Here is an 11,530-nt window from a genome sequence, read left to right on the forward strand (position 1 = left end):
GTGTCTTGAGATAACTCTTGTTATGAATTGATACTATAAATAAAACTGAATTGAATTAAATTGTATAACCCTGACCTGACCCGAACCACAACATCCCAATTTTTTTCCGGGGGTCGTGTCTTTTCCCATCTCTCTCTGCCCTCTTCATCAGTCTTCTTTTCGTTTGTGTACATGCTTTATGCTATCGTTAGAGAGCATATGAGAGACAGATAACAGGAAATAAGGAGACAGAGAGAGGAGATGAGAAACGACGGGTACTGTGACAAAGGTCCCCAGCCGGAGTTGAATGTTAATTGTTATCTGCTAAAACATCAGCGTGTTCGCATTCCCCGCTGTGCCTAAATACGGCCTGAAGGATCAGCTGGCGTGGTTGTATAACTCAAAGTTTTGCTTGGTTAAAGATTTTGTGTGTTGCGTTTGCCATAGATTGCTTTTAAGACATCAGGTGCACATTTGTAATAAAGACACTTATTTGCAAGACAAAAATAGCATAATAATGATAATAATCCCTACAAAAACATTGGGGCCCGAGCACAAGTGCCAGGGCACATTGTAGTGCAACAGTGGAATGCACTGTGTGAAGGGGAATCCAACAGACTGTGCCTATGGTGTTACCTAACTGTGACAACAGAGTTGATAGGTTTATCATCTGTGACAGATATGGGATGTTTCAATGGAAATACGTGACTGTGTGTGCACAGCACATACAGACCAGGTTATCAAGACCCTGCTGAATAGGCATGAGACAGCAGAGATTAACCAAACAGATGGATAGACATGTCGGCATTGTCCTGCAGCAGCTCCGGTTTCACAGTGGACCAACTGACCAACATTGACGTCCATAAAGGCATGTCGCTAGCAAGCCTCACAAAGTAGCCCACATTTCTTGAGTTTATCCTCTTTGTCCTAGTGTACATTTCTTTGGACTTGCTGAATCCATGGTTACACTGTAAAACCCCATTCAGAGCGTGAACATCTCTCAGCCATGGCATGAGATCCTGTTGGCCAAGTACATTCCAAATACTTTAAAGGAGGAATGACATGTCAGTTTTGTCTACCAGACGTGTTAGTAAAGAGCCAATGGGAAAACTTTAAATCAAGAGGCCAAGTCTGCAACTCTTTACCAGTGACAGAAAACAAGGTCCACGGGAAGGTCACTGGTCTGTTACAAGGCTTCTGTGCTCACTACAATCTCCACATTGGAAGCCCTGAATCTATGACAAAGATGATGATATGTTGATTTAATGATTATTTAAGGCTGGAACAATGAATTATTTTATTACAATGGATCAAATGGCTACTTGAATTTAATGAGGGTCACTCTTTGTCATGATCCACAGAGAACTATTATTCAACTCTGCAGATTTCCTCAGCTGTACGGACCATTTCAGCGTCATTTATCTAATGGAAATTCCCTTGGTTCATTTCCATCGCTCTCATTAGTGTCATTTCATGTGCAGCGAAAAGCTCTAAAAACCTCTTGGACGTTGCCAACCCAGACAGACAAAGTTAGCTGGACCATTAGGTAAATAAAAACCGAGATTCTTCTCTCAGGAGTTGGTGACCAAAGCTGAGCAAAAGGGAGATTCAAGTTTGGATTTACATTCATCAGGTAGACAAAAGCATGACCCCAAAGTAATGTTTATGTTGCTGTGTGTCTGTCCAATATGTAAATTGGCAACTGGTTGCCAACAAGTTTATGATGGGGCAATGAGGCCAATGTCGTGTACAGATTGATTGTCTGGTGCATTTTAAAGGTATGCATTTCTGTCTATGAAGGAGGAAAATGCATTTTTAGTAGCATTCATGTCTGGAAACATATAGCCTATATTAATCATTTGAATACTAAAATGTATCATTTTTTAACTAAAATATTTCTTCCCATACCAACCTTAACTCCTTTATGTTGTAATCTGCATCTCTGTTGCAGATTCAAACATCTCAGGCCGCTAAGAGCAAATCTGCCATCTTAGGTTGTGATCTGATGTACTGTTATGACTCCATGATAAAAGAAGGCCTTTGATGCATTTGTGTTATGCAGGACATCAACCCAGGCTACGCAGAACAGGAAACAAATCTGTTTTTGATAGACCCAAACCCAGGCTCTTGGGAGTGTCCTTATTGCGTCTGCATGTTCAGTTTTTGGCAAAGTTCCGCCCAAGGGTGGATGCCGTAATACGCATCCTGTTGTCGCATTTCGCAGACTGGATTTCTTGTCTTTGTGCATGATCAATACCAGGTTTGAATGGTGTGGTCAAATGAGGTCAGTTTCAGAAAGTACAAGATAAACAGGGTGCCAAAAAATAACAACATTAAGCTGATAATAGTATGTTAATCAGGCTGCAGACTGATAACACATTTTTCGGAAATATGCTTGTTATTATTAGTAGTATTTTGCTTTCTAGTAAAGAGTGGGATGAGAAGATAAATACCAACGGGCCTTCCTCAAGTGGTCACATGAGGCAGGCTCCAAAAGGGAGTTCATCCTTCATCACAACTTGAAACCTATTGGTGACGTCACAGATACTGCGTCCATATTTTATACAGTCTGGGATCGATACCAGTCCAATGTCCCTACAGTACATATGAGGTTCCAGCCAGTAGCTGGATAGCTTAGCGTAGCTTAGCATTAAAACTGGAAACAGGGAAACAGCTGCTCTGGCTCTGTTCAATGGAAATAAAATCCACTTACTAGCACTTGTAAAGATCACTGGTTACTGTACCCCTAAGATATTGGCTTTGTTCAATTTGTACAATTCAGTTTTCGCACAGATTAAACAAAGAAGATATAACATGTTAATTGGTGAGCTTTAGAGGTGCTTGTAGGTGGATTGTGTTACAACCCTCTTTCCAGTCTTTGTGCTAAGTCAAACTAGCCGGTTACTGGCTGTAGCTTTATATAAACCATACAGATGGAACTCTGCAATAATGGGAATAACATGTCAAAAGAAGTTCTTTCTTTCATAAAGAAATAAAAAAATAAAATTCCATACTCTACCCATTGTGATTATTTTTTCATATATCACCTAACCCTTTGCGGTTTAACCACCACCCGTGTCAGTGCCCTACCTCGTAACACATACCAGACCATGAAAAAACATTTGTTTCTTGAAATCACCATATGAGTATTTCACTTTTGGGTTTGACACTGACCACGTCAGTCAGGCAAATAAAAAAATGCAAACTCGGTCTTTCTCTTATTTTATGCAAAGGTTTTTTTAATAATGAAAACCATGCCTGTCAGTTACAAACAATTAATTTCTCATGCACTAATAAGCTGAGGTGTCATAGGCTATGGGAGGAGGCACTTCCAGTGTCAATTCCAGGTGTTGTTGCCAATCTTGTTTAAGGCACATAAACACCCATTTCAGCATACATCCCAAATTAAAACCTCTACTGGGATATCTAGAACTTTATTCAAGTTTGAATATTTTACAAGGTAAACAGGTGTTTTACAGGTGTGGCTCACTGATTTGACACCAGGTACACACAGATCATTAATTGGAAACTGTGAGCTCCTACTGCACTCCCAGCTACTTGAGAGCAAGAAGCAACACAAAGGCTGGTGATAGACACTGACTCGTGAGAATCACAAAGCAGGGGAGCCTACGTGCACGAGGGCACAGCCCAAGTCTCGGCCTTTCATTCACAACAGGAGAATTTGAGCTGCAAGTAATGGACTCAGGTGACAAATATCCCAGGGTTTCATTAAAAGGGCTGTCCGGGGCATGGGAGGTCAATGTACCAGCCTGCAGCTTGGGGAGCCACCCCTTTATATTTAATGGGGCTATAATTCATATGTTTTTTCATACAAAAATAAAATGACATGTCATGTGAAAGTGTCAACTCTGAAGTAGGCTTTGTTGCGCTAGCATCTTTCCGCTCATTGTTGGATTTTTTTAGACCCCGACTTTACTGTTTGGATTCAGTCTCAGCGCTCTCAAAGCGCTGTCTTAACCCTTGGGTTGTCTTCCCGTCCACATGAAAAAAAAAAGGTGTCGGTCACTTTTTTTCAACGTTATTATCGCTTTTTCCGACATTTTTGTCACTTTTTCAAAGTTGAGGGTGCATTTTTTCATGTTTTTGCCAAGGTTTTTTGACATTTTTAATGTTGACATTTTCAACGCTTATTTTTAACCCAGTTTTTGTGCAAAAAAAAGAAAAGAACTGAAAACGGGTCAAATTTGACCCAAGGACAACATGAGGGTTAAACCGCAGCAGGCAGCTGCTTTCAGTAAAAATAAGCCCTAAAAACCCTCTGTACGGCAGCTGCCCAGGACAAAACGGCACAAAAATTCAGCAACAAGCTTGTGAATATCATTTCTAAATGAAAAAAAATGACACACAGCTACAAAAATATTATATTGTGCTTTCACAAATAGTCCAACATTTTGGAAATAGACTTATTTGCTTTCTTGCAGATAGCATAACAACTTGAAACAGGGTATCATCTAACTTGGCTTTGTCCCAAAGTAAACCTCACGCCTACAAATTCGATATAAATAGTTAATTAGTGAGCTTCACGGGTACTGGCAGTGGGTTTTATTACCTTCGGACACAGCCAGGCTAGCTGTTTGACCAGTTTCCTATGCTAAGCTAAAGTGGCTGCTGTCTGTAGCTTTTACATTACAAACACAGAGGTACAGATCTTTTTAATCTAACTCTTGGCAAGAAAGTGAATGAAGGTCAAACCATTCCTTTAATCAGTGAGCTTGAGTGATGCTGGTAGCAGAAGTGTTTTGCTTATCCCCTTGTGGGATTAATAAAGTATAATAAACCCTCCTGTTGTCTTCGGGTCAAATTTGACCCCTTTCCAAAAAGTTTTTATATCAGAAATTTGGGTTTCTTTCAAACAAATTTAAAAAAAAAGGAACGTGGATGGTTCCCAACAACACTCCTCACAAGTGAAATAAATGATCAGTTCACTACTTTCATTGAATTTGTATGTTTTTAGACAATATTATAGCATTTGGAGAGAAAAAAAATTGGCAAAAGATGACAAAATGTCAATAAAGTGACTAAAATGTGAAAAGATGCAGAAAAAGTAACAAAAATGTAAAAAAAAAGTGACTAAAATGTGAACAAATGTCAAATTAATTGACAAAAAGGGGAAAAGATGTTGAAAAAGTAACAGAAATGTCAAAAAAGTGACAAAACTGTAAACAAATGTCAAATAAAGGGACAAAGAGTGAAAAGATGTAGAAATGGTAACAAAAATGTCAAAGAAAGTGACTAAAATTGGAACAAGTGTCAAATTGAGTGACAGAAATATGAAAAGATGTCAAAAAAGTGACAGATGTAACAAAAAATAACTTTAAAAATTTGGGGAAAAACCAACACAAAATTCAAAAGGCTCAGGAAAAGTCAACAATCTTTGAAAAAGTGACAATCATCGGGGAGGGGGAAACCAACAAAAGGGTTGAAAAAGACGACTGTGACCTTGATAAAAAGGTTTTTCATTTTAAATTTCCAGGTCGTCTGGGAGACAACACCGGGCTGAAACCCTTCACCGCTCGCATCTCCAAGACCTTCTGTGGCTGCAGGCCGGGAAGCGTACGGCTGGAAGAGGATTCCTCCGTAAACAGGGAAAAGCCATTCTCCATGCCGTTCCAGAGTGTAGAACAGTTTCCAGAATGTCATGCGCGGGCTTTGTCAAAACGAGACACAACTTGGACTCCTTGCGGCTGGCATCCTGAGCGTTTGATTTAGTGCACAATACTATCCTTCAGAACATTTACCCAAGTCTTTGTTCCAGCAAAATGTCTGTTATTGTTTTCACTGGGCTTTCAAAGGATTTGCATGTTAAAACCAAACATAAATAAACTGTTCCATAATGTGTCATTTTTTGGCCCTGATGTCCCTACGCCGCAGCCGCTGTCGTATGAACGCAGGCGTTCTTCCTGTTTAAACCTCATGATTATTTTCATACCATTCCAATGTTTCAACCATCACCTGTAACAAAAGGCATGTGCATCATCTGTGCAGCGATGATGTCAATCGTGCATTGGGTGCAGGAAGAGGAGAAGGACAGAAGTGCATTTTTTGATTTCAGTACCGCATCATGAATTTGCTGTGCATGTTTAATAAAATCCACACAGTATATTTACATTTTGGCAAATTAAGGTAATTTGAAAAATGTAGTTTGTTTACTATTAGCCTAGTGCAAATGACTATAATGGAGGAAATGTATAAGTGAGAATGATGAAGTAAATCCTGTTTCTAAGTCTTTCTTAGAGGCATTTTGTTGATAATAAAATCAGTACAGTCTGCGTGTGTCTCACACTCGACCTTTTCCGCAGTGTTTCCCTGCCATTGTTTTCCCAAGGTTTCAAAGGCAGAAGATAAAATATGAAGGGGAATAAATTTGGACCTATTCGACCGGTTGCCCTCCCTCGTCTCAGAGCTTTCATGCGCTGTGCAAACACATGCATTTCCCATAATTATTTTCTTAATTTTCTTTTACATCCACTCGGACCGGAGACCTCCCCTCAATCCCAAACAAAAGGCACTGCGTAGTTTGCATTTTTGAACATTTGTTTTTTCAAGCCTTTTGGTAACAAACACCAGATCACAGCAGAGGGGTTGAATGGAGGGCAGACATGTCATAGCACCAACAGGCTGAAAGATCATTAGATCACACATGGATGTTTCCATAACTCATTGTTAGAAGGCTGAGAACTGACGGCGAGCGGACAGCCCTGCTGGAGAGCGACAAGGGTTGGGCTATGTAACACAACAATCAGAAAAAAATACAATTTTATTAAGCCATGATATTCCACATACATCTTGTAGCAGTCTGTCTCTCCTTCCCTTATCTTCCTCCACATATTCCCCAAACCACATCTACATTCTGCCTCCATCCAACCTGCCTTCGGACTTTCCCTCCTTTCCACGTCACCCGACTGCCACGCCCATCCACACACCTGTTCCCACCACACTAATCAGCTCCGCCTCCTCCTCACCTGCATCTCATTCCTTCTCTCATCCTCCATTCTCTCCACACATATACTGGTCCACGTCCTTTGTCGGTTCATCACTGTTGCAATGGGGTTTCCTCCAGCCGTGACATGTCTTTAAAATAAAGTGTGACGATCAAAAGTTCTTAAAACTAAAACGAACTAACCAGCCAAGAAGCATAGCAAGTTGTTGCCTTCACAGGGATGCTTCTGTCACAACACACAAGTTGCCTTTCGGACAACTCGGAACTTGAAAAATTCAGATTCCTATTAGAAAAAAAGTACAACGGAATGCCATTCAAAGTTGTTCTACTTGTTCCTACTTGTAAATTTGATTCAAATCCATCTACGCCGACTTTATGTAGTAGGAGTTGTCTGACGTCACACAACAATATCAGCAACCATGGATGTGCATATTGTAAATGGTAAATGTTCAACTAAAAGGCAACGCAAACTAATATTTGCCTGTATTTGAATAAGACAATGTTTATTGAATACATTTCCAAGCATAAACGTGTCGTGAAATAAATTGCCAAAGAAACATCAGTTTGTCATGGTCAGCCATGTTTTTTATTCATGTTTGGCGTTGTGCCCCTGGAATGTTTGGAGGTAAGAAGTTGTAAATTTCCAATGGGAAATTCTCTGACACTAGCTTAGTTTCCATCTACTTGTCAATCAAATTATCTGAAGTTCGGTAAAAAAAAAACTAATGCGAATAAAGCTGGTGAAAGCGGGTTTCCATCCAAAGGCTTTAAAGCAAATAAAAACCTGTGGTAATGAAATCACATGCTGTTTTGCGATCAACTGGTACATCAAATGGATTTTAGACATTTTAAGGTGTTTCCATTCATTTTCGCACCGAATCGCACAACATTCAAGCAAACGTTTGCGAATAAAGTTTTTCTAAAATGGATCGCGCCGTCTACCAACACATGATCAACATGGGACAAGTTGTAATAGTTAAGTTGTAGACTTAATCACTGGTACACTCTAATTTATAAGGCTATGCTTGGTCTGCTTCCCCCATACCTTCAAACCTACATCATAAAGAAAGGTACAGGAAGATATTGTCTTCGTTCTGATGACTCATCACTGTTATCTGTCCCTCAAGTCCGGACTGAATTAGGAAAAGGGGCGTTTAAGTACGCGGCCCCCTATGCTCGGAATCAGCTGCAAATTGTCCTGAATCTTCAGGAGATGGTTTCACTGGCTGCTTTTAAAGTACTTTTAAATGACATGGAGGCTGAACACACTGGCTGGAGATGTTGTGATTGATTATTCTGACGATCCTTGTTATTCACTAGTGTTGAAATTTAGATATTTTATGACCTTGTTACTCACTATTTATTAACAGCATAAAGTGTTTTATGTTTTATGTTCATGATATATGTTATTTGTTATATGTCTGCAACCTTGTTGTTTGTGCTGCTGCTCATCTTGGCAAGGACACTCTTGGAAAAGAGATTTTTAATCTCAATGAGTTTTTCTTTCTGGTTAAATAAAGGTAAAATAAAATAAATAGTGCTTATGTGCCAGCTGATAACGACATATCAAGCTATAATAAGAAAACAACGACGCTATCAACACATCGCTATGACGATGCCGGTGCAACTTGCCTTTTATTTTCCGTCCGCTGCAAGACAACTCTTATAGAAGACATGTCTCGCTGTTTGAGCGCCTTCTGTTGACTCCGGAGGAAGTCCCACGGCTTGTCCTGACCTTTGTCGGCCATTTCCTTCACGAGTTCAAATAATAACGTTTCCATCAGCGTTTATCGCATACGCCGTGTATCGATCAAGATAAATTCCGATGAGGCTGAACGTATTCCCCTTGAGTCGATATTCATGAAATTCCATCGAATTTTACTGTTTCCATAAGGCATCTTTCATTCAATATCACTTAATTTGCATAAAAACATGTGGATGGAAACATAGCTTCTGACACAGCATTAGGAATGACCTCTGGGAGACTGAGTTGGGGGGGGGGCTTTTGCGTGTGACTTCAGACAGCAGCAGTCATTTTGAAGAGGGATGGGTTCGCATGGAATGGCTGTTTGTTTGATTTCCCAACAAGTCAAAGTCTAGGTTTAAGTCCAGTTTAGGTTTAGCTAATCTTTGGAGTTCCATGGATTCCAAACTCCACTTTAATCGGCACAACGCAGCACGTAGATGCAAATAACAGTGTGCTGAGTTTTTTTTAAAAATTGTAATTGTATTGTAATGCATATGTACTTTCTTCATTTTACCCCAGGGTTGTTGGCTAACCCTGACCTTAGGTAGGCTCGGCCGTTGATACGTGTCTATACAGCAATTAAACTAGCATTGTATATTTAAACTCTGACTACATAGAAATCTGACTGTAGTAACAGTCTAAGATCATAAGATATGGTCTTGTTTTATGTTCCAAGTGTACGGATTGAACTGGGAAAGAAAGCTTTAATGTGTGTGGCTCCCCTCATTTGGAATAACCTTCAAAAGAACGTAAAATTAAGACTGAGTAAGACACTCCATCTAATTTTATAGCTTTCATTTGCACAATAGTGAATAAATTGGTTGGTACTTGTCTGCGCGTAGGGAATGATCATTTTTGTGTCATTATTCTCATTTTCATTGAAATGTATTAAAGATAAAAAATGGGATAGGATACGATCTGTAGGCCAGGACATCTCTGCAGCACCACCAGTACTTAATTCAGAATGGTTTGACACATATTTTGCCTTTAACAAATAGCCCCCCCGTGATTTGGTTATTGCACTCGTCCATGTTGCGATTTTGCTAAAATTGCGGTCAACTGTGCATCCCTAATTTCTCCCACGTGATTATTGTTCTTGTCATTGTCTTTATTGAATAAGGGTTAACTGAAAAATAAAATAAAAACTTTTAAATAAAGCATAGTTTAATAAGTTGTAACTAACCAATTTGTAAATAGTTATGATTTCCATTTATTGCTTTTGCAAACTTGTATTGTATCTTAATTTGGGTCATAAGCCTAAATGCTATTTTTTACTCCACATTCATTTGACAGCTGCAGTAACTAACTTTGCAGACTAAAATTTCCAATACAACATCTACGATCATTTCATAAACTTTTAAGTAGAGCTGCACGACATGAGGGAAACATGCGATAACGTTGAATATCACAATAACGACCTTACTTGTACAGATATTGAACAGAAATAGAACTATACTCAGTTCTGCATTTCTGCTGCTTTCAGTATTCGGCTAAAATACAACAAATTGCTTCTTGGAATTTAAAACAAATACAATTATTTCCAACAAATTAAAGATTAAATTGAATATAAAAGGCACCACTTTTGAAGAATGACAGTTACATTTGAAAGTGCAGTTTTCTACAGATATTTTCTTTCTGTTATGGTGCAGGAAGGAGGACCCAAATGCAGAGCAGTAGGAGAGAATAAAAGCAGAGTTTATTGCAGTTAACAGTCCAACCAACACAGGGAACAAAACCAAATCCAAGAATCCACAATCCAAAACGGGGGAGGCGATGGCAAGGCAGGGTAAACGTCACGAGAAAAACAGGAACAAGCAGTCACAGTCGGGAAGGCAGGAGAAAAACAAACATACCACATGAACTGGCAATGCTGACAGGTCACAGGACACAGCAAACAGCAACAAAAACTAGAATGATCCAACAAGAGACAAAGAACACTGGGGTTAAATACAGGAGGTAATGGGTAACGGGGAACAGGTGACATCGGTGAATCACATTAGGTGGGCTGGACAATCACAAACAAAGTGAAGCTAGACAAGCCTAGACACAACAAGACAGGAAGCTGACTATCAAAATAACAGGAAGTAAACAAACAGACACTTACCGGGAATCACAAGCAGAACCACACAGGACTGGGGAAAAAACAGACAAAACACAGGGAAGCCAAACGGGAAAATACCCCCAACAAAACCCCAAACCACACGTACCCCCCCCCCCCCAAAGACAGATCCCAGATGTCAAAAACAAAAACCCCAAAAGGAACAAAAAACACGAGCGGAAGACACTGGAAAACAGGGGCCAAGGGACGGAAACCAAGGGCAGAAGAACCTGGGGACAGAGGCAAACCTTAGCACTGGGGACAGGACACAGGGGAGCATGGACAAAGGACCCGAGCAAGGAGGGAAACTAACGAGGGAGCGAGAAAGGGACTGAGGAAAAAGGAGCGAGAGAGGGACCAAGGAGGAGGGAATGAGAGAGGGATGGGACAAAGGACCAGACAAGAAAGAGCTAATAGCGGGTACAAGGAAGTTCAGAACAGACTGGAAAAAGGTGGCGAGCGAGGACCAGAGAGAAAGCCAAGAGGACGAGGGTAGGGACACAGGAGAAGCGGCGGCACGGAGAGAAAAAGGCACAGAGAGCATGACAGACACAGGGAACACAAGACGCACCTAGAAAGAGAGACAGTGACAGAGAGCGGGAGACAAACAAACAGAACAAAGCGAGAGAGACACAAAGGACAAGACAGACGGACACCGGGAACGAAAAAGACAGGGGAAAAGACACCAGGACGGAGAGCAAAACCGATGGGGAGAAACAGAGAGACAACCAACAGAAAGAGAGAG

General features: G+C 40.3%; 1 long non-coding RNA gene across 1 annotated transcript in view; it reads right to left on the reverse strand.

Annotated features, from left to right (window-relative positions):
• Positions 1–2,764: 2,764 nt before the first annotated feature.
• The window catches only part of LOC116688107 (uncharacterized), a 17,658-nt gene continuing 8,892 nt past the window's right edge, over positions 2,765–11,530 (reverse strand). Inside the window, exon 3 of the long non-coding RNA XR_004331710.1 lies at positions 2,765–2,844. This is a non-coding gene — a long non-coding RNA (uncharacterized LOC116688107). The remainder of the gene's footprint in view (positions 2,845–11,530) is intronic.

The sequence above is a fragment of the Etheostoma spectabile genome, chromosome 4, assembly GCF_008692095.1.
Source record: "Etheostoma spectabile isolate EspeVRDwgs_2016 chromosome 4, UIUC_Espe_1.0, whole genome shotgun sequence".
In the NCBI taxonomy this organism is placed as follows: Eukaryota; Metazoa; Chordata; class Actinopteri; order Perciformes; family Percidae; genus Etheostoma; species Etheostoma spectabile.